Here is a 25,307-nt window from a genome sequence, read left to right as displayed (position 1 = left end):
AAGGAGTGTATGTTGACATGTTTGTGAAAAATGCGTGCAGTCTGCAGGGTAGACACATGCTGGATTACTATTGCAGAGCCAATGAAGATAGATATTTTAACTAGAGATGGGAGAAGTGGTTGCACTGAGTATATAATTGATTGTAAACTTATTAAAAGGAAATGTTGATTTTTTCTTTTCTTTCTTTTGGAACAAATGCAGATAGATATTCATCTTCATGGAGAACGAGGTACTGTGGTAGTATTAGTGATGAACGAATTGGTTGTATGATAGAGTGGGTTGGGAATTTTTAGATGAAATGTTTTTCTGTCAGAAATATATGTTTTGACTAAACTTTCATCAGGAACATTTCTCAGGTTCAGGATGAAACTGAGAGAGAGAGAAAGAGAGAGAGACCCTCACAAGCCAGAATAGGAAATAGCCCATTTGGTACCTATTATAACTTATCAATATCTTATCAATATCCAGTTATGATCTACTAAGCATTATTTGATCAGTTAAATATATTTTCCACTTAACTATGCAAAGGAATATATACTGTGATACAAATGTATATGATTTTCTGTCACAAAAAAACATTATGGGTTTATGTCCTTCAAGAATTTGATTTCTCTTGTATTTTCATAGGGTTGTTCTTAAAATGTAAGTGATCATCTTATCGGAGGCAGCAAACCATAAAATTTCAGTTGATCCATTTGGCAAATAATTCTCTGGTTTTTAGCCCTTTGTATAGCTGTCCAGTTTCTTCCCTGAAGTGAGATTTTCTGCTTAAGGAGGAACAAAGAGCACTCAGATTCCATTACCAATATCCAGAGATTTCCGGTTCCCCCCAAACTAAGAGTATTACAGACACTTGTGAGGTTTGTTGATTTGAATGGGACAAAATTTCATCATTTCTGCTATTAATGACAATTCTTCCCTGCTCATTATGGTGAAACTATGACACCAGACTTGTGATTGCTGCTAAATTCCATCTCAAGATAAAAATTCACAATTTTCATAGTAAAAGACTTTTTTTGGGGGGAGTGAAGTATTAATTTTTCATTGCTGTGTTTTCCTTTGGGTATAAAAATGTGGAGCAAATTAGCAAAATGTTTATCAGTTTAACAAAAAACCCAAAATGTTTTCCTTTGTTCATTTTGGTTTTTTGCTACTTCCTACCAGTAGGCAGATACTTTAAATACAGACCTAGATTCTCAAATCTCTGAGAGTTAGGTGCCTCAATACCTTTGAGCACTGGGTGACAGTTCTACTGCTGCACTTAAATCTTACCATGGCTGCACAGTCACAAGAATTTAGACTAAGGAGCACATTTACAGATTTTGAAAAATTGGTTTCAAGCACCTCTGTCTGTCCCTCCTCTCCAACCTTCCCTTGAAAAGATGAACATGCACCTTTGGAGGCATGGCTGAGACATGTGGGATACATACTTGCTGAAAGGAGTTGGCCTAGCTCAGACGAGGAAAAGGGAGAGTATTGGGGGAACAATTCTCTGGGTGGATCCAGAAGTTACTCTTAACTAGGAGTTCATTAATGATCAGAATACAGATAATTTTATCTTAGTCTTGATGGCTGTGGAATAACAATTAGTAAATACCTATTTTTGTCACTGAAGTCAGTAAATATGACTTTGAATACTCCAAATGAGTATTTTTAACCGTCGCTGCACTGACCATAGCTGCACTTTAATTTGTGATACAGTCCACAGTGGATGAAACACTCGCTTGTATTGATGATCTAAGTGCGGTTTTTAGTCAGTTTAGGGCTGGGATTTCCAAAAGGATTTAGGGAAATGAGATGCCCAGCTCCCAGGTGGAAATCCCAGCCTAAGTGCACATTATAGGGACCTCTGCACTGGAGCAAATTTCTCTAGGGACAAACAGTCTGACGAATTTTAGAGTTTGTCAATAAATGTCGTTAGTAGGGATTCTGGCTGGCAAATTTAATGAAGGAGAAAGAAAACCCTGTATTAAATGCCATTCTTTTGCTAGGTAATATTTAGTATGCTCTGTGTTGCACTTTTATAGAACCTTGTGATGTAGGTTTGTATGGCTTTTGATTTAGCTTATAGGAATCAGTAAGCGAGAGGTTATATTCAAAATTTAAAAATTGTGCAATGTAAAACATAACGGCTTTAGTACAATGCATCACAAAGTAATATCTTTGGCAAGATAAAGGCCAATATTTTTCAAAAATAGCCTCTTAATTCTGTATGTAGGCAATTATCATAGGGTATCTGGCCCCTGGGCAGATGGGGCCAGCCACACCTGTGCCATAATTAATCCATTGCTTCCTAGTCTGAGGAGGCAGGATTAAGGAAGGTAAGGAGATAGTTAATGGACACATGGGCCTTATAAGAAGGCTGAGAAAGCTCTGTTTGGAGAATGGAACAACAGGGAACAGGCAGGTGCCTGTGGGATGGACTGAGCCAGTTTCTGCAGGAAGTTGAGTACTGCAGTAGCAACAACCTGGGGACTGATTGCTCTATTTCAGGTCCAGAAAGACTCTCCAAGGTAGCCCAAAAGGGACTGGGAACCTGGTCCATAGAGTTGGCTGAAGAGAAGCCCTGAAGGGCAGAAAAACCAATTATTTGTTGGGATTTTAGCTGGACATTTGTTGCCCCAAAAAGGGTTTGGTTTGTGCCTGATTTAGGCAGAGGGTTAAGCCACATCTCCAGCACAGACTAGCAAGGTGAGAACTGAGGAAACACACCTTGGCAAAGGAAACTGAGGCAGAAAGTGCTGGCAGCACCATGCTTGGCTAGCTACGGGTGCTATGGGTTGGCCATGCCATATGACAGTGATGTATGGAAGAATCCTGTTTGTCAAAAGTGCTGAGCACCCAATAGCTCTCATTGACGTCAGCGGGAGCTTAGCACTTTTGACAATGAGGCCACATATTTAGGTGTCTGAATATGGACTTAGTCTAACTTTAGGCATCTATTTTTGAAAATCTTGGCCAAAGGTGATTAGAATATGGGATTAAATACCTGTGTGGAATGAGAGCCTGCAGCTGCCAGTTATCAGGCAGCCAATCATGTGCAGCTGGGCCGCAGCAGAGCAACCTGATTAACTAAGGCAATCAGGTGGCTTGCCCTTAAGTTTAGCAGTCACAGAAGATCAATGACTTGTCAACACACACACACCAATGGATTCTCTGTCTCCTGTACTGGCCTCACTCCAAGCCCTACACCCCACCTTGTTCCCATCCTGTCCAAGCCTTGCTCCTGCCTTGGAACCAGGCCTGCTTGTGCCTTCCCTGATTTCTGGCAATCCAGTGTGGACCCTTGGCCCAGATTCTGACTCTGCTTTGACCTTGGGTGCTGGCATTTGGACTCGGACCACTAGGCCTGACTCCTGATCTGACCACTAGGCCTGAGCACCCACAATCCAGTCTCCTCACACTGATTTCTGAGATATTAGCTGCTTGCAGAGTATTAGTTTAAAATGCAAGGATCAAATGCACCCCTGTGGGCCTATGCACAAGGTTCCTATGCATCACTTCAACCCATCCTTAAAACTTTAGTAACAAATTGTGGCTCTCAGAGATAGTAGATAGTAGAACTGGGATAGTAGAACTGTTGTGGTTCCAACACAGGAATTTAGAGGAAGCCCAAAAAGATGCTTCTAAACCTTTTTATTAGGGGACGCCAGCTTCTAAGGGACTGGCTGCATATCAGTATGTCATAGATCTTTGGGGACGGGTGGATTCAAAGAGTCCACAGTCTTGACTGTGGGTCTTCACTGTTTATTAAAGTCTCATTGTTGCAATAGAATTTCCCAATAATCCTAGATGATGGTACCACATAAATCTATCCTTGCGACAATGGTTGTCATGGGAATGTGCCTCAGTAAGTAACATTGTAATCACTAGTGCTCCCCTTCAGAGCTGTGCTATGGTTGGTTGCCACAAATTTCCATGTACTGTGCCAGTGCTACATTCCAAACCGTGGGCACTTAAAACCACACATGAACAAGTAAATAAAAGCCCTACTTCAAAGCTTCAAGCTTTTCTCAGAGGCTGAGCTGATTGGAAAAAAAGCAAAACACTGGAGTTCCTGCCCACAATGATTGCCAATGCCTCGACAATTAAAATTTAGTTTAATGTCACAGGAAGTCTAAATGAGGGGTACCCTTGTGAAGTCTGTGCTGTGTGAACTTTGCAAAACAAAAGTGTGTTCACAAACTAATTTCACAACACTTTGTTCTCTATAAAATTTAAATCTATGCTCCTGACTCCCTTCTAAAACACATCATAATTTTATTCATCCTTTTACTAAAAGGAATGGCTCTTTAAAATCTTAGGCTGCCAGGACTGCATGGTATATATGGCATATTTAATTTTTCATTAGCATTTATTTTCTGTATATTTGAGTAAAATTCACAGGTTCTGTCTATAGTATTCACTCTACCCAGTCTCTGTTCCTATTTTTTCACTGGACTTTTTATTCTTTCTTCCTCCTCACTCTGGTTTTCCCAGTTTCTTGTAAACCAAATGTGAACCTAAGGACATCAGAGCTCAGCTTAGACTTTCAAATCCACTATGTGCAGGTGGTTTGCAGTGAAGTAAGATTAGTTGCCCTGGTTCTGAAAATTAATTTTTGCTTAATAAATATAAAAGTTGTGTGTTTCAGACCTGATTAAATGTTTCACATTAGTCACTTATTTAAGAATTTCACTGCCCCCCCACCCACAATTTGCAAGTTCTTTTCAAACACACTGAATAGTTTTCAAGTGTTCTTTACTCACCAACTTTTTCCACTGCATATTTCTTGGTCTGCAGATCATTAACATTTTGGATTTACATTCAGATCCACTCTTAACAGTTTGCACGGTAACTGCAAAATGTGCAAGAGAGCTTGGAATATAATTCAGATGTTTAGGCCTCAACTTTAAATGTTATTCCTAGTGAGTAATTGCATTGAAATCAATGAATTGGCTATACATTTGTGCAGTGTGGGGTGGTAGATGACAACTAGGAATGTGCGATATGAAGTGGTTTTATTTCTATATTAAAGCAGGTTCTCTCAGGATATTTGGGTGGCCCATTCCATGATGCAATCTACTTCTCTGGTGGTGTGTCCTTGTTTGGTTAAGGCAGTTTTGAGTGTGTTAAGATGTGTATCCCAGACTTTCTCCTTGAAGCATATTCTGTGGTACCTAAGTGCTTGGCTGCAGATAACAGATTTCTTGGTATGTTTGGGGTGGTTATGAAGGTAGGTGAGATGATCCATGGGTTTCACGTATATAGTTGTTTGTTGGATTCCATTGTTGAAGCTGATTGTGGTGTCCAAGGAGTTAACGCTAATGTGGGTGTTCCAAAGAGAGTTTAATGGATGGTGGTGGTTGGAATTGTGGTGGAAAACTATGAGGGAGTTTGAGTCACCTGTACAGAAGATGAAAATATCATCCACGTATCTCAGGGGTATCATAGGTTTCATAGCGCATTTGTCCAGAAATTTTTCTTCACGGTGTCCCATGAAAAGGTTGGCATAGTGGAGAGCCATCCTAGTACTGATGGCTGTTCCCATGGTTTGGACAAATTGTTGTTGAATGTAAAATTGTTATGGGTCAGGATGAAATTAATGAGTTTGGCAATGTGTTTGGGGTGGATATCTGAGAGTAGTCCACTGTCTTGTAAATATCTGAGGCAGATAGCTATGCTGTCATTGTGAGGGATATGTAGAGGGAAGTGACATCCATGTTTTGTCCTATGACCACAGAAGTGTTAATGGGCCACTTCACCTTCAGTGATCCCTGAGAATATGTGCTAGCTACTTTTGCTAAATAATCTGCATCACGTTGTATTCATCTGTGGCACTCTGTTTAAAGGCTAGTCTGCACTGGCAATGCTAAAGCACTGCCGTGGCAGCACTTTAACGTGCCTTGTGTCATCGCGGCGCAGCGCTCTAAAAATACCGCCTCAACGAGGGATGTAGCTCCCAGTTCTGGGAACGTGGCTCCCAGCACTGTTTACACTGGTGCTTTACAGCACCGCAACTTGCTGGGCTCGGGTGTTTTTTCACATGCACCCCTGGTGAGAAAGTTGCAGCGCTGTTAATTGCCAGGGTAGACAAGCCCTAAGTTTACCAGACCTGAACAAGAGCTCTGAGTAAACTAGAAAGCTTGTGTTTCTCTCCAACTGTTCAATAATAGATATTACCTCACCCACCTTGTCCTTTCTGGCTCCATTAGGCTGTCTCTTCAATAACTAGCAATTATAAATATCTAGGGGTGGAAGCATCTGAAAGAGTACTCCTCAGAATGAGGTTTTTATTTCAGATTTAATTTTTTTTATTAAAGTTAATGTTTAAAAAATTATATAGTACACAGGTTAAGAAAAGAGTGTCTGTACATCTGGGTACAGCTAAAGGCATACCTTAGCCAGTCTACAGCTGCCTCAAGTTTTGTTACCACTGCATTCTGATCAACCTTTACCAGAATCACCTGTCCCGAGGAACCTATTCACTCTCTCAGGCCTCAATTCAGCAATGTCATTCAGCACATGCCTAACTTTCAGCAGGAGTACTCCCATTAAAGACGATAACTCTTTTAACCCAGAAATAGTTACTCAGCCACTGGTGATTTAAATCCATAAATCATCTGGTCAGGGAATGGAAACATCACATTACCTCTGTAATTAACCAGTGCTGCATGAGCAGCTTGTTGGAAAATTTCCAATCAAATATACATATTGAACTTTGTTTCCAGTGTCTATTGCAGCATTCAAGTTAAAATTCATTTTTTACAGACATTTCACTGCTGAAAGTCCAGAGCTTGAATGTTCTAGAGGGTGAAATTCACCCTTGTGCTAAGGCCTATGTACCACTTAAGTCTCATTTAAGCTCTCAAAATTAGCTTTTCCTTTAGCACATATATATTTTTTTTCCTGTAGTATGCATATTAGTATTTCTATTTTCTATAGACTATATGCAGGGAATATATATGTTATATAGAATATGAACATGATACTATTTTTAAATAATAGGATTGAGATACAATTCCTCCATTATTTTGAATAGAAATGTCAAACTGAATGGGATCAAGGGTCCCCTTCTAATCCGCTCCAAAGGAAGATTGTGGTTACTAGGTGAAGGAACACTTAAAACATTTCCATTAGTGTGTGAGGGAAGTTAAGGGAAGAGGGAAAAGATGTGAACATTCCCCCTTGAGCTCTTCCAATAAATTATCTTATTGCCATTGTGCCACTGTTTCTTCTCATGATGACTTCTGATTTTTAAAGGCTGCCCCTTCTCTCTGTTGTTCAGTGCACATGTCAAATGCAAGACAGATGGAGTGGGTTATCAGTGGCCAACACAAGGAGGCTAGCACTATAATCATATATCTCTGATAGCAGTATACATCTCTGTATTTTCAGGATTCCCTGAAATCTGGACACATGTTTTAGCATGGCTGTAAGGCACATCCTCTAGGAGGAGAAAATAAACAAATACAATTTTTAAAAATTGCATCTCATCACAAACTGTCTGCGACATCCAAAAATCCTGGGGTGAAATACATAAAACTTGGCTTCTTCTACAAACACCAATAGCTCATCATTTTTTTAAAGGATCCAGAGCTTTTAAGAATATGGAAAGTCTTACTGTGACATGATGGAAAATGCTATCTTCTGGCTGTTGTTAGTGCACTTTGTGAGCCTGCAATTTTGGAGCCATGGGAAAAGGCTTGTCAGGCTTCAACTTAATTTCCATAACTGATTTTATATGGAACAAATGCCAGTGCTGTTGCATTGAAATAATATCGTAATAGACCTTCCAGCTATGGGGTTGGATTCAACCACCCGTACTCATGTGAATAATGCTTACTTGAAAAGGTAGACCAGGCTTTGCTGACGCTATACACAGAAGCAAGGAAGGAGATCTTAGCTGGCAGTCTTGCTCATGCAGTCCGTTGTCCAAGGTGTTCTTTGCGCAATATACTGTCCAGTGTTTTTCCAGTGCTCACTGCCTTTCCCTACTGTAGTTAAAGGCAGCAGGACTCTGAGGCTGTCACTACAGTTAATCTAGCTACCAACAAAAACGTGATCTGAATGATGAACTAGGAGAAAAGAGTTCCCTGCCCACTGTCTCCCCAGGTAACATTACTTTGTTGTGTGGTGCACATTTAAACTCCATTACTAAATAGATGGACTAAGTTCCTTGATGGTGAAGCAAAGCAATGATTAAGTATTGGTGAAACATAAAGCAGACATGTGAAGGAGAGTCATTAAAAGCAAAGACAATTAGTCAGACTAAAAAAACAATACACTGAGATATACATGTCTAGCCTAGATACACACAGTAGCTACAGTCTGGGATCATTTATCCTTGGATTACTCTTTATCTATTAATAACATTTGAAAAATGACTCCTACCCCCAAGTCGTTTTCATGAGGCAAGTGTAATGTGAAATTCTGAAAAAAGCCTTCGATATAATTAGTAGCCATCCTGTGACCATACTTGGAAAAACCCTTCTGAAGCCTCAGTCCCTGAAGTAAGGCAGGTCCTGAAGAATGCCTCCCCGCCCCTGATTTTTAAATAAAGAAAAATAGCCTTTTTGGACAATGTGGAAATGGTGGTTTGTTGAGTTTCATAAACCCCAGCTTTGCTTAGGAATGTCCAGCATATGTTGATCAATGGCACTTGAAAAGACCTATGAATACACAAGGAGCAATAGAAAATCAGGCCTCCAAAAGAGCTGGCTTGATAAATGGACACGCAGGGTCTGATCCAAAGCCCACTGACAGTAACGGGAGTTTTTCCATTGATTTCAATAGGCTTTGGCTTAGGCCCACAATCATGGCAAAAAATGAAACCTTTCATACTCAGGCGCTAGCGGCTACTTTTTTTTTTTTTTCTGGATTACATGAGTCTGCACAAGCCAAATAGAAAGTGGGAGTATTGTAGTGGAAGGAGTAAATGCGAAACCCCCATGTGCTGCAAGTCACATTCATTAAAAAGATCAAGACCACAGGGAGAATGTATAGATCCCAAGGCAGCCCCATTTTGGGCTCTGGTCATTAATACAGGTTTTTATTGAAACTCTTTTCTGTAGTTTTCAGTAAAAACTCATCTGCTGCATTATCAGTGGCATGTGATATATCCACTGCCCCCGAGATACAGAGCACCTTCTGACAGAAATGTGATCCCTACTGAGCAATTTGAACCATTGAACTCTTTACTACATTTCAGAAGGAAAATATGTCCTATGTAATTCAATCATTTTCCCCCTTTCCTCTGATTCTTTTTTTTTAGTTAAAGCTCTAATTGTTATTGGTTCCTAAATGAAAAGTATTTATGCTGTATATAACAATGGAGAAGTACGAGAGGAGATGTGAAACAGTAGCTAAGTACAGAATATAAAACTTGCATTAACAAGGACATTATAGCTTCTCAAGGCCTGATCCTGTGACCTCTCACTCACTGGAATAATCTTTACTTGTGTGAACAGTTTGAATGATTTCAGTGGGGTTATCTGGCTGAGCAATTCTGGAAATCACATTCCAGAGTTCTATTTTATTCATAGTTATTAACAAAAATTGACCAGGTTTTAACATGTTTAATTTTGTCTATTGTATACATTCTCTGTAATAGGTACATAGCTAAGTTCCAGAAGGAGTGAAGGACTAGATACTGATTTCCATTGGAATAGGATTATTAATTACAATTTGAGAAGGTCATAGCTATTTTCTTCTTGCAAGGAAGCAAGATTTTTGGCAAGGGCTGCCTATGACACATAACAGGTCTTGGGGAATGGATATGTCTGTGGTCAATGGACTTCTCGGTCCCTTTTTCTTCTGAGTAGTTCTTGCTGAGGGCTATCTCTACACTAGAAATGCTACAGCAGCACAGCTGCTGCTGTGCCACTGTAGTGTAGACACTTTCTACAATGACAGAAGGGGTTCAAGCAATTTAGTTCAGATAAAGTCACTGGAACTACTGATGTGATTAAGCACTATGTGAGTGAATAAAAGTTGCTGGATCAAGCCTCTTGTAATTATTCCCACCTGAAAAACAATAAGCCAACGGAGCATAATTTTTTTTACTACACTCGTCTTTAGAGGGAAGGAAAGTATTCTGTACAATTCAAGCATTTTTCTAATTCTACTTTTCCTACCAAAATGATTTGTCTCACTTGTACATCTATAATATATATATAGGTAGGTACTGTACTTTTCACTTGCAATTTTAGCAACTCAAATAGGTAAGACTATCATCAACATGCAGAATGAAAATGCGGAAAAGTAATATTGGGGCTGTTTTCTGTCAGGGTGACATAAGGGTGGTGGAGATGCTTGCTCATCACAAGTAAGTGGTAAGCATTGTGGGAGGGCTAGAAATCAATGGAAAGTTTCTTTGATACATATTATCATGTCTTTCCATTGATATATATGGCTATGTTCCTTTCAATGGGATCTCACTTGTAGGCTTTGAGAATATTATCCAACCTGTGAGCTTGATCTGAAGCTCATTGAGGTGAATGGAAAGATTTTGATTCCTTTCAATGGATCAGAAGCTATTACAGATATCTAGCATATCAAATTAGCAAGTATTCCATATATGGCTCTTCTCTAATGACTACATGAAGGCCTCTGAGGTGTATATAAGTACAAATAATTCCTACTGCCCACAGGAACTGCAAAATATTGCATATCAACTTATCTATTTTTGAGATTTGTCTCTCTTCTTGCAATCTGGCACATCATGTACCTGGCCTAGACTGTAAAAGCCAGGCAGAGGCCTAGAATAGATATTGCAGCTGAGGAAGGGTTTGACAGAAGATCTTTTGTACCCAGGCATCTGGAGGCTTGTGTCAGCTAACAGGAAAATAAATAAAATAAACAACAGAATTTGATAGTGAAAGTTATCTCAGCTGTAATTTTTATTTTCTTTTTCTGGAGAAAGATGGGATTTAATATCCTTTTACAAAATGCAAGACAACAGTTTACAAAAATAGTAGTAAATGAAATAGTCAAAGAAAGATAAATAATGGGTGGGATTTAGATAAATACAAAGTTCCCAAGCAGTTGTGGTTACTAGAGCCAAAATTAGACTAAGAGGTTACATTGCACATGTATAGCAGCTACAGCAAACCTAGTGTATTGCATGAATCTCTAAGATTAAGTTGAGTTATGTTATGTGTAGAGATGCGCTGATTTTAAAATACTTAACCACCTCTTCCCTGGATCCCTGAAATACTGACAGGGGCAGAGACTCTAGGTGAAATTTTGCTATCTGCTTTTATTTTTAGCTTCACTGATTACTTACCCTCGCTTTCTGAACTATGTACAGGATAGTTCCTAAGAAGTGATTTAAGGAGAAATAGGATGGTCTGCTGCTCGATAAGTTAAATATCTTTGGTTCCAAGTCTGGGTATTTTTATGGTACTGTGGGTACAAACTGATGATTTCAGAAGTCCTTTAAGTTCCTTCAGAATAAGTGTTCAGTAAACCTTATACAGCTACTTAGGTGTGCAAGAGGGGAAAAACTGTCATTCAAATATTAATTAAATATTAATTTGTTGTGCTGAAGAGTTATGTTCTGACATCACCTCCTTTCCAAAACCTTTGCTTTTCAAAATAATAATATCACACCAGTCACTATGTTTAAGGTTGCACCTATATTCCAGAAAATACTGCTTTCAACTCAGTAATGAACTCAGAAACCCTATCAAAACGAAGCTTGTACATGTACATGTATATATTTTGCATAAACTCCTTGCCCCATTGAAGTCACTGGAATTTTTACCATTGATTTCAATGGGGTCAAATTTCATCCTTTGTATCTAGGCTACTTGCATCTATATCCTCACTACTATGTAATATGTATGTTAAAATCATTGTTGTACAGCTATTGTCAAGGTTTACATTAAAAGTAGATTTAAAATATCCTCATTGCATTGTATTAATGAAACCTCCATGTCAATAACCAAAGTAAGTCTGTCATAAATAGGCTTGGAAGGATTAGTTTTTTATTGGTAATTGCCGATGAATTTCTATTTCACCATATACACACTAACTGATGAAAAATATTTCCATTGATATTACTGAAATTTAATAATTGAAAGAAAATGCTGCTTGAGAACTTTATTAAAGTTTAATTTAAGGATATCACTTTGTATAGTTTGATAGGTAATGTTGACAATTTGTGTTTTAAAGTTTGTAAATCTTTACATTTTTGAATTTCTATGTCTGCTGGCATTAAATTATTATTGTCTGACACCCCCCCTCATAATTTCTCACAATGGTGAAAACAGAAATAAATAAAAATTGGGGAAAATGCTTTAAAAATAAAAAATATCTGTCAAAATAATAATGATAAAAAATCAAATTCTGCTAAACCTAACTGTAAAGAGCCTTCAGAGCAAGGACTTACCAGAGTAAACCACATTTCGTAAGAAACAAAAAATTACTCATTTTATAAAAGACAAAAGGAATTATTTTAAGAGTACAGTTAACTGACAAAGGACTAGATCCTCAAAAGGCACCTAAATCCAACATTTAGATGCCACTGGGATGCTCAAAACCCCACTTAGCTGCTGCTTCATTCTGCAGGTGCCTAAAATCACTATGTGCCTAAATTTCCATTGTTAAAGTCTCCTAGGTGCCTATGTTTCTGTGGGTGGGCATATGCCTACCTCACACCTACAACCCCAGCTGGCTCTTCATTCTAGGAGTGCCTCCACCTGTGTCACTTGCAGGGCCTGATGTGGCTGGAATGCTGAGAGGATACCTAACACCACACAGGAGATGGTGTCCTTCCACCCTCCTTATAACTTTTAGACCAGTGATCAAAGTATTCAGCTGGAATGTGGGGGAGACAGGTTCAATTCCCCTTTCAGCCTGATTTGGAGAAGGGGTTTGAACTTGTGAATCCCCCAGCCCACATGAGTGCTCTCGTTCTCCTTCTGGCCAGGGCTGGCTCTAGGCACCAGCCCTTCAAGCATGTGCTTGGGGAGGCACTTTCTAAGGGGCGGCACTCCGCCTCCCCCACTTTTTTTTTGTTGCTTGCAGTGGCAAAAAGCCACTCGCCCTGACAGCACGCGAGCTGGGATCCGCACTCCCTGCCCAGACTGGCTGCACCCTGCACAGCCCACTCGGGTGGGGAAACGCCATGCCGCCCTGGGGAGACTCAGAGTGGCAGCGGCAGCAGGACCCCTCCTCCCTCCCTGCATCCCAGGCCCTGCTTCCCTCCCTCCTCAGCTCCTCACACACTCTGGGAGCCCCTCTTGCCTCTGCCGCAGCCTGGGCTTGGGTCCAGGGCCCGGGCTGCAGTGGCAAGAAGGGCTCCCGGAGTGTGTGAGGAACCGGGGAGGGAGGGAAGCAGGATCCCCTGAGGACAAGCACAGGCTGCAGCGGTGTGAGGGGCTCTCGAAGTATGTGAGTAGGTGAGCAGCTGGTTGGGCTTGTCAGTGCTGAGCAGGTAGCCCCGCAGCTGGAGACCCTCGCCTTCCCACCCTCCGGGGCTGGGCCAGGGCGCAGTGAGGCTGAAGAGCAGCAGGTCCGGGGGGCTCTCCAGGTCCTCAGCCACCAGCATGTCGGGGGTGATCCACCTCGGCCCACCAGCAGTGCTGCGAAGCCCAGGGAGGGGGCCATGTTCTCTGGCTGCCCCGCTGCCGCACCGCCACCTGGAAGTCCTCCCACTCCGTGGTGCCCAGCAGCTCCACCCACATGGGGACAGAGTCGCGGCTGGGCCAGGGCTCGGCCTCCGTGTGCTGGTAGCAGATCCCACGTTTGGGGGTGGGGAGCCCAGTGCTGGGGCAGGAGGGGGTGTAGGTGGGGAGGGAAGAGAGAGCCCAGTGCTGGGGTGGGGCACTGGTGGGCAGGGGGGGAGCCCAGGGCTCGGGTGGGGGGCAGACAAAAAATTTTTTTTGCTTGGAGCAGCAAAAAACTTAGAGCCGGCCCGGCTTCTGGCCCAATGAGTATTTACTTTTTTCTAGAAAGTGCAAAAATTTCAACAAGACAAATTGAGACAGGGCTGATCCAAGGTACCCTATAACTCTTCTAAAAAGGGGGGGGAACTCAAATTCAAATCCCTTCTACACATCGGGAAGGTCTCCCCCATCCCAAATGACTGCACTAACCACTGGGCTAACTGTTATAAGGAAGGCACCACTTGTAAGAAATGCTGTAGGGGTCTAACTCCAGGAGAGGGGTTCATATCTGAGAATCCCAAGTGACAGCAGGCACTCCCTTCCAGCCCAGACTTATGCTCTAAACTAGAGCTGAATGAATAATTGATTTTGTTTGTTTGTTTCATGGCTGAACAAAAAAAGATTAGTTTCTAATCAAAGTTGATTTTTTTTTTAACAAAATGAAAAACTAAAAAATTTTCATTCGGGTCAAATGAAACATTTTGAATATCATTTCATTTACTATTGAGTGAATTTTTTTCCCCAACTCGACACTGAACTGCCTTTGAGGAGCAGGGCTTAGGTCATACCCCTCACCTTAGTAACTCCCATTGGCTAGGTGAGGTAGCTCCCTGCTCCGTATGCTGGCTTTTGTGGATCCCATTTTAAAGCAGCTAACAACCATTGTATAAGGTGTCTAGGTACCTAATTCAGGGCTGTAGGTGGCAAGGCACCTAAAAGTTAGACATTATAACCTCTACCTCCCTTGTGGATCTGGCCCAAAAGACCTTTATAAGAAATGGAAATAATAACCTTTACATTTGCTTAAGGATGGTCTGAATTCCAGTACAACTGTTAAATCAAAAGAAGATGTTTTATCTGCAGTATTTTTTTAGCATAGATTGAAAACATTAGTTATTATTAATAAAATAATAGGAAAAATATTATCTGACCTAAGATGTGCAATTTAGTTAAATTATAAGGTTGACTAACGATTGTTATTGAATTTACTACTAGCATCCTGCTGTAATAGAAGAAGAAATGTAATACTTATGCCTACCATTTATAATTCTATCTCCCATTCAGCTTGGTTGTTGAGTCTTTGCTGAATTACTTTTTGTATGAATAACAAAACTAGACATTTGTTACTCCTCTAGTTTCCAGTGGCTTTTAATGAACTTAAAACCCTCAGCTTTTTTTAGTGTATTTAAAAAAAGCTATTAGAAGTAATTAAAAATATATAGTTCTGTTACATCTCATGACATTTGTGTTCCTGGAGACATACTGCTTTCCTCTTCTAATGAGGTGCATTAGTCAAGAGCTAAAAGACCTTTGACCTTAGTATCAAGTGCCTACTCTACAGGGACAAAGCTCAGTACATGGGATTACCAGTTGACAGGAGACAGCTGGAAGAAATACCTGCGAATTAACACATAAAGTAATCCCTGAAAATTGAATGGAGGTAGGTGGAAATGACGATTATGTTCCTTGTGAAAAGCCTAATAAAAACTTAACTAGGCTTTGGGGACCCTGACTACAGTTGCAGTGTTAGAACTAGGCAGTCGTGCATTTTTAGCACTGTGGTCAATAGGGAATGAATTTTCATGAATGGACTTAATCTCCCGTTGATTTTATTGATAATCCCTTCGCTGTGCTAATGATGACATATGTTGTATACCAATAGGCTGCCAACAGGATTCACTCGTTTCATACAAATATCAAATATTTTGCTTTTAAAAACTCGTCAGAGAGCAGTGATGACAAATAACTGCAAATGCCTAAAATAGACGGATTGACAGAAGTAGAAAAGACTTGTTCTGTATAATGACGGCTGGTTAATAACTTTAAAAAAATTATATTTTGTATATTTTTCAAATTAACTCAAAATAATGAATGTTCAGCCACTGAAGTTATACCCCCTTTCATTCACCAATATATACATTTCTGTGAGGAAAACATCTGTGGTAAACTAGTACATCGAAACCATACATCAAAATTCCCCTCATAATCCATGAAAGGCATGTCATCGAAGCCTCTGGTCTTTATCTTAACTTCCACTTAGATTTTGCTCTCTCCTTCTTTGAACTACTCCCAGAACGCTCTAGGCCAAACCCTGGAATCCAGACAAGCTACATACAACTCACCTTTTGCACTCACCCAGTTTTGAGGCTCCTGTGTGCAAGGCTGTTTCCTTGGAGCAATCTCTAGCCTTCTCTAATTTAAGATCTCAAAGAGCTCAAAGATCTCAAGAGGTCAAAACTGCAACTGGGGACTGGAACAGTGTAGGAGCATCCCAGTCACACCCCTTTCTTCCAGATGTGCCTACTACACCAGCAACAAACTGGAGGTAGCCCAGAAGCATCCAATTTTCTGTAAGCTTCCATTTGTGCTCGGGTGATACTCCAATGGCTGGATACTTAGGCAATATGACTAGAATCTGCCAAGGGTATTGTCCAAATTAACCATGCTGCATCTAAGGACCTGGCACCAGATAGTATTTAGATACCACTCACAGAATCAACTGAAATAATACCCAGTATATTCATGGGCTAAATAAATGTTTTCTTTAACAAGTTTTGAATAATAAATGGTAATTTGGTTTTTAAAAATTAATTGTCTAAGAATGATATTACTGATAAAGTGAAGGGTGCTCTGTTATTTGCCATCTACCAATGCCCCCAAGTAATCAGCTAGGTACAATCAATGTTTTGATCATGACACCTTTCCTAGCCACAGGGTAAGAGGTAGTGCAGGAACAATTGTGGATCCCCCACACTAGAGCATTCTTTCAGTGGTAGAAATTGCATAAAGTGGGTCAAATGCAGAGTAGAATCTGTTTCCATGTCTGTATATTTTGGTCCTTTTGTATATATTTCTACTGTAGAGTTGGTCTGAACAGGATTTCCTTATAGCTTATAGACATGGTCACCAAGGGCTATAGAAGAATGGTTGCTTTCTCATGTAAGAATAAATATACCATTTTTCATAACTTATATGTACTTTGGAGTGGTCATTTATTAAAAAAATGCAACTATTTTTAAAACACAATCAAGGCTTTGTCTAGAGTGATAAATTACAATCTGAAGCAAAGTGAACTTGTTTTGTGATAATCCTTTGAGATCAACAGCTGCCTTGCTGTCTGGCTTACATTGGCTGAAGAAACCAAAATGCAAACATACACTGCCCCTTATTTATAATTGATGTATTGAAGCAAATCTGTCCTCCTTTCTGGAAAATAAAATAAAGCTGTGCCAAGGAGCACGTTTTATTTACAAATACAACAATCACACGTATATAGCAATAAAATAAATCCTGTAAGCATTGCAATTATTCTGTTTATTGTAAACTTGACGTGCTATTTGAAACATGCTCCAGAGAGATTTCCCTTTTCCTAGACATCTGGCCAGATGGATGCTTCTGCACATAAAATGAAGATTTTCACCTTTGTATAATTTGTGTGTATGTTTGCTATACAAACTACTGGACGAAACACATTCCCTTACCAACAGAAGTATTTATGCTAGGCAAATATGTTATCTCACAATAGAAATTGGCTAAAATGGCAATGTTTATTTTACAGAATAAGACTATTCCAGGAAAGTTTTTAATTTATATCAGAATTAGGGCATATCTAGAGTTTTGTCTGTGGTAGGAATTTGCCCAAATTACAGCCCTCAGAGGCTGTTCACTCTTTAAACTGCACAACTCTGGTGTAAACATATGAAGTTACTATACACCACCATGTGCCATATTGTAGTTCACCCCAGTTGCAAGCATTGTTAAGATGCAGTGGCATCTTGTTTGCTGAATCATGTTTGTACTAGGTTTGCACGGATGCGTATATACCATGCTGAAATCAGGGCAAATGCCCAGTATAGACAAGGCCATACTTTTCCCATATGGTGCCATTTTTGTATGAAAAAAATTAAACATTTAGGCTGAGATTTTCAAAGCCGCTTAATAAATGTGGCCACCCAGTTTCCATTACTTAAATAGGAATTTAGTATAGAATAAATGGACACAAATCGGACATCAGGAATGGTAACATACAAAAGTCGGTAGGTGAACACTTCAATCTCTCTGGATATTCTATAACAGATTTAAAAGTCACTATTCTTGAACAAAAAAAACCTTCAGAAACAGACTTCAAAGAGAAACAGCAGAACTAAAATTCATTTGCAAATTTAACACCATTAATTTGGGCTTGAATAGGGACTGGGAGTGGCTGGCTCATTACAAAAGCAGCTTTGCCTCTCTTGGATTTGACACCTCATCTATTATTGGGAATGGACCACATCCACCCTGATCAAATTGGCCCTGTCAACACTGGTTCTCCACTTGTGAGGTAACTCCCTTCTCTTCATGTGTCATTATATAATGCCTGCATCTGTAACTTTTACTCCATGAATCTGAAGAAGTAAGGTTTTTTATCCACGAAAGCTTATGACCAAATAAATTTGTTAGTCTTTAAGGTGCCACCGGACTCCTTGCTGTTTTTTATGGATACAGTCTACTACGGCTACCTTCTGATACTTAAATACTAATTGATTATCTAAATCACCTTGATGGCTTTGACAATATCTTCCTTAGCACGTAAGGCTCCAGGTCCTGTAAACTGATTTACACCCTTGTAGTTGACTTCATTGGGACTGTGCGTGGACATGAGTCCATCCACACAGATCAGTTTGCAGGATCAGGCCCTAACTAAGAAGTGACTGAATACTTTTCCTGACTTACTGATGACTCATCAACACGGCCATCCTTAGGATTTATGGGGCCCTATGCAGTATTATTAAACTGGTGCCCCTATGCCCAATGGCAGCCCAGGCTTGTATGTGTATTTTAGATAAGGGTGTTTTTCTGAAGGATTTATTTTAAAAACGATATGTCTGAAGAGCCAAGCATTTAAGGCTAAAGATGAATATTCAGATTGTGCATCTAAAAATCTATACACAAATTTTTGAGAGATGTGATTTTATAATCTTCAGCAACACGCTAATGAAATATTTTTAAAGAAAATTTTAAACTAAGGTCCTGTAGACTAACATGTTCTGAGTAAATATTATAGTAATGCACAACTATTTTTGTCAGTAAATTCAGAAACTGAGGGTGTGTACCTGGGGGTTGGCAAATGCCTGTTAAATGGCTTCATTGCCACTTGAATGGCTCTCTAAGAGTTTCAATGTTGTGCTAATAGGTCTGGTAAGCTGAAAGAATTTTTCACTTTAAAGTACTAGATCCCCTCTGGAGGAAGACTCATCAGGCTGCAGCAGCCAGCTGTGATGGGAACCTGCAGTAAGGGTCAGATTAGAACAGGGAAAGGAAGAGGTGGACACTAAGACCCAGGGGTGCCCCAAATTTTCTGGTGCCCTACGCAGCCACTATGCAGCGTATGCCTGAGAACAGCCCTACTCATCAATATATCATTGAAAGAGCGATTCCTACTAGAGAATTTTTTACACAACTCAATTTATTGCAAGATGTTTTCAGCATCCCCTCTAATATTTTACATATTTGTACTTTGATAATAATTTATTATCTGACAAACTAGAGTCTCATAAGATTGGTTTTACACTGAAACCATAACACTGGGTTGTCTTCATGCGGCCTCCATGAAAATTAATCCAAATGAACTAAAGGTATGAACAGCCTTATTCAGAATTAAAGTAGCCTTAATTCGGTTTAGTTTTTCACTTTGAAGTGAATTAAACTAAACAGAATAAAGGCCACTTTAATTCTGACTAACAGCATCCACACATGGATTTAATGAGGTTTAACTAATCCACCTCAAATTCACACCTTTAGTTAATTTGAATTAATTTTCGAGGATGTCCCCATGTAGATAAACTCATTATCTCTGTGATCTTAATCTGTTGCTATGGAAAGAGCTGGGACCATGCGCCCAAAAACTATTTGAGTAAAATCCACTTTGCCTGTATTTGCACCCCACTCAATTCATTTTCCACATTCATGCCAGCACCTTGTTGTTCAGAAGCCCATTTGCAGAGTAAAAGTATTCTGAATATCATGCTGATATATGTTTGCACGAAAGTTCAGGCTGGAAAGGTTTACCTAGACATCCTGAAATGTCCTTGCCATCCCTCTTTCTAGCAATCATAGTTTCAGGTTACCACTCAAGGTGTACAAACTCTGACACCTGTCTTACATCACCCACTACAAACCACAAATAATGAATTGCTGAAGTCAAAGAGAATAGTTCGCAAATGGAGTGTGTTCACGTGAAGAGGTCATCAAAGTCTATTCACAGACAATTGGCCGACAAAACAAAGAGAGAAACTGAAATAAATTCACTTCCCCACTTTTAGAAATGAAAATATTACAAATTATGACATCACTGCAAGCTCAAGTGGCAAAAAGAAGGAGAGATGGGAGGAGGGAAAAAAGCATTTATAATTATAAATTATCTGTAATATCCCCTTCATTGTGAGATTCAAATGAGTATAAATAACAGTCAAGTTAGACAGATCTAATCATGTTGGAAGGGAAAGGAACAAAGCTATGGAAGAGACATCAACCTTCTCCTCTAGATAGACACTGCGTTTTGGGGGTTCTGTATGTTATCATGAGTCTGTGGACAATGGCAAAAAGACAGAGCCACCAAATTTTCTGAAGAGCATTAATTCCTTCCCAATTCCTTCTCAACTTGGTGGGATGAACACCCATAAATCAGTTAGCCAGAGGAAGTATGGCCTACAAAAACCAGTCATGCTACCAGAGGAAAAATAGGGACCAGGACAGTATATGGGAAGCGTCTCACATACAACTACCCCAAGTTTGATGGCTTATGGCCAGGATTCCTCTAAGACTATAATCAAGAAGACTTTTCCACAGCACCACTAATTCACCCCACTCCTCAAAAGCTCTAGCAACTTAATGAGCTGAAATGTACAGAGATTTCTGAGTATTTTTTGTCCATCAGAAAGCTAAGTATCTTGGACAATCAGGAGATTCGCCCATGTACATGCCTGGTATAACTCCTGGGATCAATATGGCCATTATGGAAAATAACAGAAAAGCAAATGGTCTTATTTTTTGTCTGGTACATTTGATAGCTACATTTTGTCTTAAATATTTTATGTCTGCAGTCTGAGGGAAAAAAAGGCTAATAAAAAAGAACTTTACAAGGCAAGCGCTGAAATAGTTTTCCTTTAATCTTTTCCTTTGTTTATAGATTCAGAAGGGACCGTTATGATCGTCTGATCTGACCTCTTGCATAACAGGCCACATAACTTCTCCCATGCGTCTCTGCATCAATCCCCTAACTTCTATTTGAGCTTGGGCATATCTTTTAAAGAGCCATCCAGTCTAGATTCAAAGACTACACGTGATGGAGAATTCACCACATCCCTTTGTAAATTGTTGTGACGGTAAGTTACCCTCACAGTCAAAAATCTGCACCATACTTATAGCCCATGATGCCAGTGAAAAAAAAGGAGGATGCAACTTTAAAGGTAATGTCAACCATGATTTGTACATGAAACAATGCATTTTAGTGTATATCAACTAAAATAACCATGACACATTTTGATTGCAATATTTTTAGAGTCTGCTGAGTCTGCATCTTGTGCGCCCTGTTAGTTGCAGGTTTGGGACCTTATATTAGGAGAGCTTTAGTGCATGAACTCTCCCTTGCTGTGTGTTTGTACAGTGCCTAGCACACTGGGGCCCTGATCTCAGCTGGAACCGCTAGATCTTGCAATGATACAAATAAGTAAAAATATGTTTCCCAACAGAAATAACATCACAATGAGGAATACACTTTGATGGCCTGGTTGCAAGATTACAAATACTGTTTACTAATAATGTGCTGTGCAGAGGGGAATTTCTCTAAAATTTCTTACTTTGGCGTTCCATATATTCTTTAAAATGAAGTGTTTCCTCTCTAAATATAAACAGTTCCATTTTTCATGCTTGCTTCTCTTTTTAAGAGATTTTTCCTGGGGTGTAACTTTTAGTGCTCTGATGTAAGTGCAGCTGTGGTTTTTTAAGAGGTGTTTACACCACTTCTTGCACACAGCTCATCCATCATGCTTTGCTCAAATACATCGAGAATTAAAATGCAGCATGATAGTGGCCCGGGCATTTACTTTCCGAGCAATGGCTGTGTCAGCGCTGAAGCACAACTTGGAATCAAGCAGAAATGATATATATGGCACAAAGAATGCTCCAGAAATGTGTGAAATGGTCTTACTGCTGTTTCAGATTATGGCAAGGGAAAAGAAGTGCTAGTGTTTTCATGTTCTGGTGAAAATGAAAACTCATGTGTAAAAATGATTGCTCTTGGCTTTTGCCCCAGCTGCTCTATTCAGTCAGTTTTCTGTATAATCATGGTGCAGGAGGTTCCGCTTGGTTCCTACCTGGTATTTATAGAGCGGTCTCTGGTATCTGGTTTTCCTTCATATTGAACACTGTCCCTCCTGTTATATGCTAGATTAATCTAGTTATTAATATTAACATTCCTGAGATTAAGAACTTTGTCATACCATCTGGCACTATCCAGCTCAAATCTAGCTACAAGGCAATTGTGCAAGTTTGCAAAATTCAAGTAAGTTTTCCTTCATTGGACCCATGTCAGGTCATACCACAGTGAGGTACTGTGATTGTCTTATTGTGGTCTACAATTTGTATTATGCTAGGCAAGAGCAACGGCCTAAATGTATACTGTATTTGAAATGGTAATTCACAATAACTTGCCTCCTGAGAACTACACTTAAATGTCCATCTACAGGTGTCATTGTATTCTTACTATCTGGCTGGAAGGGGTCTAGGGTGAAATCCTGCCTACTGAAGTTGCCCTGTGTGAAGAGTGAACAAGCCCTGGCAGGACCAGTCTTGTGCTGCTCTGTAGCCAGCACTTTCTTCCACTTTGCCTGAATACCACCAGGCAATAAAAGTAGAGTTTCACCCTATGCTTCTACCGGTCATAGTCTAACCTTTGGTCAGATATATACATTCACTGATCACCTACAGAAGTAACTGTAGGTGATCAGTGAAATTCTAAGGAAACAGACTATTAAAAATATTCTTTTCAGACATTAATTTCAGCAGCTCATTGATAATGATTTAATAAGAAAGATCAATCTGAGGTAAGTCCCACTGATAGCGCAACCACTAAGCTCTGCATAATAAGTCTGTGTATCACACACAAGAGAATGAAGTGCAAGCTCCAAAGTATTGTACCTACACACACACACACACACACACACACACACACACAGAAAGCGAGAGAGAGGTATGTGATTTCATATGCACTCCATAAAAAACTTATTACTCTTGCGAAGATGCCCATTTACACTTTAAGCCACTCAAATAGGGCCCCAACTGTCTATCCAAGGAAAACATATTCTTCCTCTTCTCCTTGTCCATTCAATAGGAGTAGATGGCTCTTATTCTTTGTCTTCAAATGTTCTTGTGAAGTACAGCTTCCAAACTGATGCCAACCTTCTTCGTATCCTCATTCAACATCTCAAACCACCTTTATCTAGTTTTCCTCACGACTACTAGCTCTTGTATTTTCTGGCCAACATATCCCACTCTCATTATCTCACATGACCCAACCCATCTTAGTCAAGACTTCCTTTGGTGTTCTATGATGGGGGCTGCCTGTATCATGGCTTATACTATTTTATTGCCTAGCCTATCACGTCTCATCTTAACCATGTTGACTTGAGCATTCTCTTTCGGCAGTGTGAAATGGTTGTTCTTCTCTCTTCCTCATTGACCAGCAAACATCATGGCTGGCCTAATTGTAATCTTTAGTTTACTTGGCATATTTTTATCACAGAACATTTTCGTCAACTCCCTCCATTTACAACAAGCACTCTTCATGCAGCTCCTAACCATAGCCACATTCCCATAATGGTTCAACACAGAACTAAGATACTTAAATTGTTGCATGAGCTTTAACTCTGTACCATCTAGTTTAATTGGTTTCTCATTGTCTCTGTCAATGAAGCATCCCATGTATTCCATCCTTTGTCAGTTGATTTGTAAGCCATTTTCTTCTAATGCAGTCTTCCATATTTGTATTTATCTTCATCACACAAAACAATGTCACGGGTGAAAAACCCGCTCCATGGAACTTTTCTAATAATTCAGTTCAGTACAATCACAAATAGGAATGGGCTAAATGCTGATCCTTGATGTAGACTTGCCCTCAAAATGAATTACTCACTGCAGCTGCAGTTACACCTCACTGCTGATGTCCTACCCTCATACATATCCATGATATTCTGTCTGAACATATATCCCTGACAGATTGTGTGACTGCAGGTACCATTAAAACAATTCTCTAAGAATTCTGTCATAAGCCTTCTCTAAATACACAAACATTAAGAACAATGTATGTGTATGCCCTCGACATACATGAACAGAGGTGGGTCCTTTTCTTCCACTGTCCCCAGATTAACAGTAATCTCCAATGTGAATAGAGCCACCAAAATCAGCAAAACAGCAGAGGAACCAGAATCAAATTCAGCTTTGCATAAGTGGGTGAACGTTTCTTCCAAGAGCAGGGAACTGTGAGCAAGCCTGGCCTATTACAGGAGTCCTTACCCCCTGCGCATCCTCTGAATTTGGCCCTATTACTGATCTTAAAAAAAACAACTAAGTACCCAGAACAGTGATTGAGAAAATGAAAGAAGCCACAATACAGAATCCAAACACGGAGGGGATGACCACTCATACATATGCTTCTATTCATCTAATCCATATGTGTCAGTTTATATTGTACCATCCTAAGCACCAGGTGTGAAACTTCATAAGTGAGAGTTCTCTTCTCCTGTAGCAGCAAGAGGAGGAGAGAGAGAATGTGGAAAGCAAAATTCATATCTTCTTGTGGGCTGCTAGGGATAAAGAATCATAAAGCAAATCCAATGATAACAATGTCGGGTTAGTTGTTAGAGGCATCAGAGCATAGGATCAAAGGCTCAGAAGAAAGCAAAATTTGACAAAAAAGACTCAATTGAGAGTAAGGGTCACTGAGGGGAACAGGAACAAAAGAATAAAGAGCACAGGAAAACATCTGTAAGCTGTACTCATGGGGAGGGAGTGGAAAGAAGGAAAAAGGAGGAACCCCTCCTCCACATGCTTCATGACTTACACTCAGAGGACTTTTGTGTTCATTTATGCCTTGCTCTCTGTTTCCTCCTTGTATATGAAATAATCAAATCACACAGTCAGAGAATTGGTGTCTCTGTATTCAAACCTCACCCACAGATGGACACTCTTCCTCCTTAATGTTCAAAGCAGAGTGCTAGGCATTTAGAAGCATTACTCCTGCCAGTGACATCTGTGAAATTTGCCATGTAGATCTAAAACCTTCCGCAGCATTTTGAAAATATTTGTCTCCTTGTTTCTCTTTCCAAATACATTGGGACAAATTCTGGTCCCTGTCCCAGCCCTTATATGCTGCTGCAGGGGAGTAGATAGCAGCTG

This window comes from Gopherus flavomarginatus, chromosome 1 (assembly GCF_025201925.1).
Source record: "Gopherus flavomarginatus isolate rGopFla2 chromosome 1, rGopFla2.mat.asm, whole genome shotgun sequence".
Classification (NCBI taxonomy): domain Eukaryota; kingdom Metazoa; phylum Chordata; order Testudines; family Testudinidae; genus Gopherus; species Gopherus flavomarginatus.
This window is presented reverse-complemented; position numbering follows the sequence as displayed.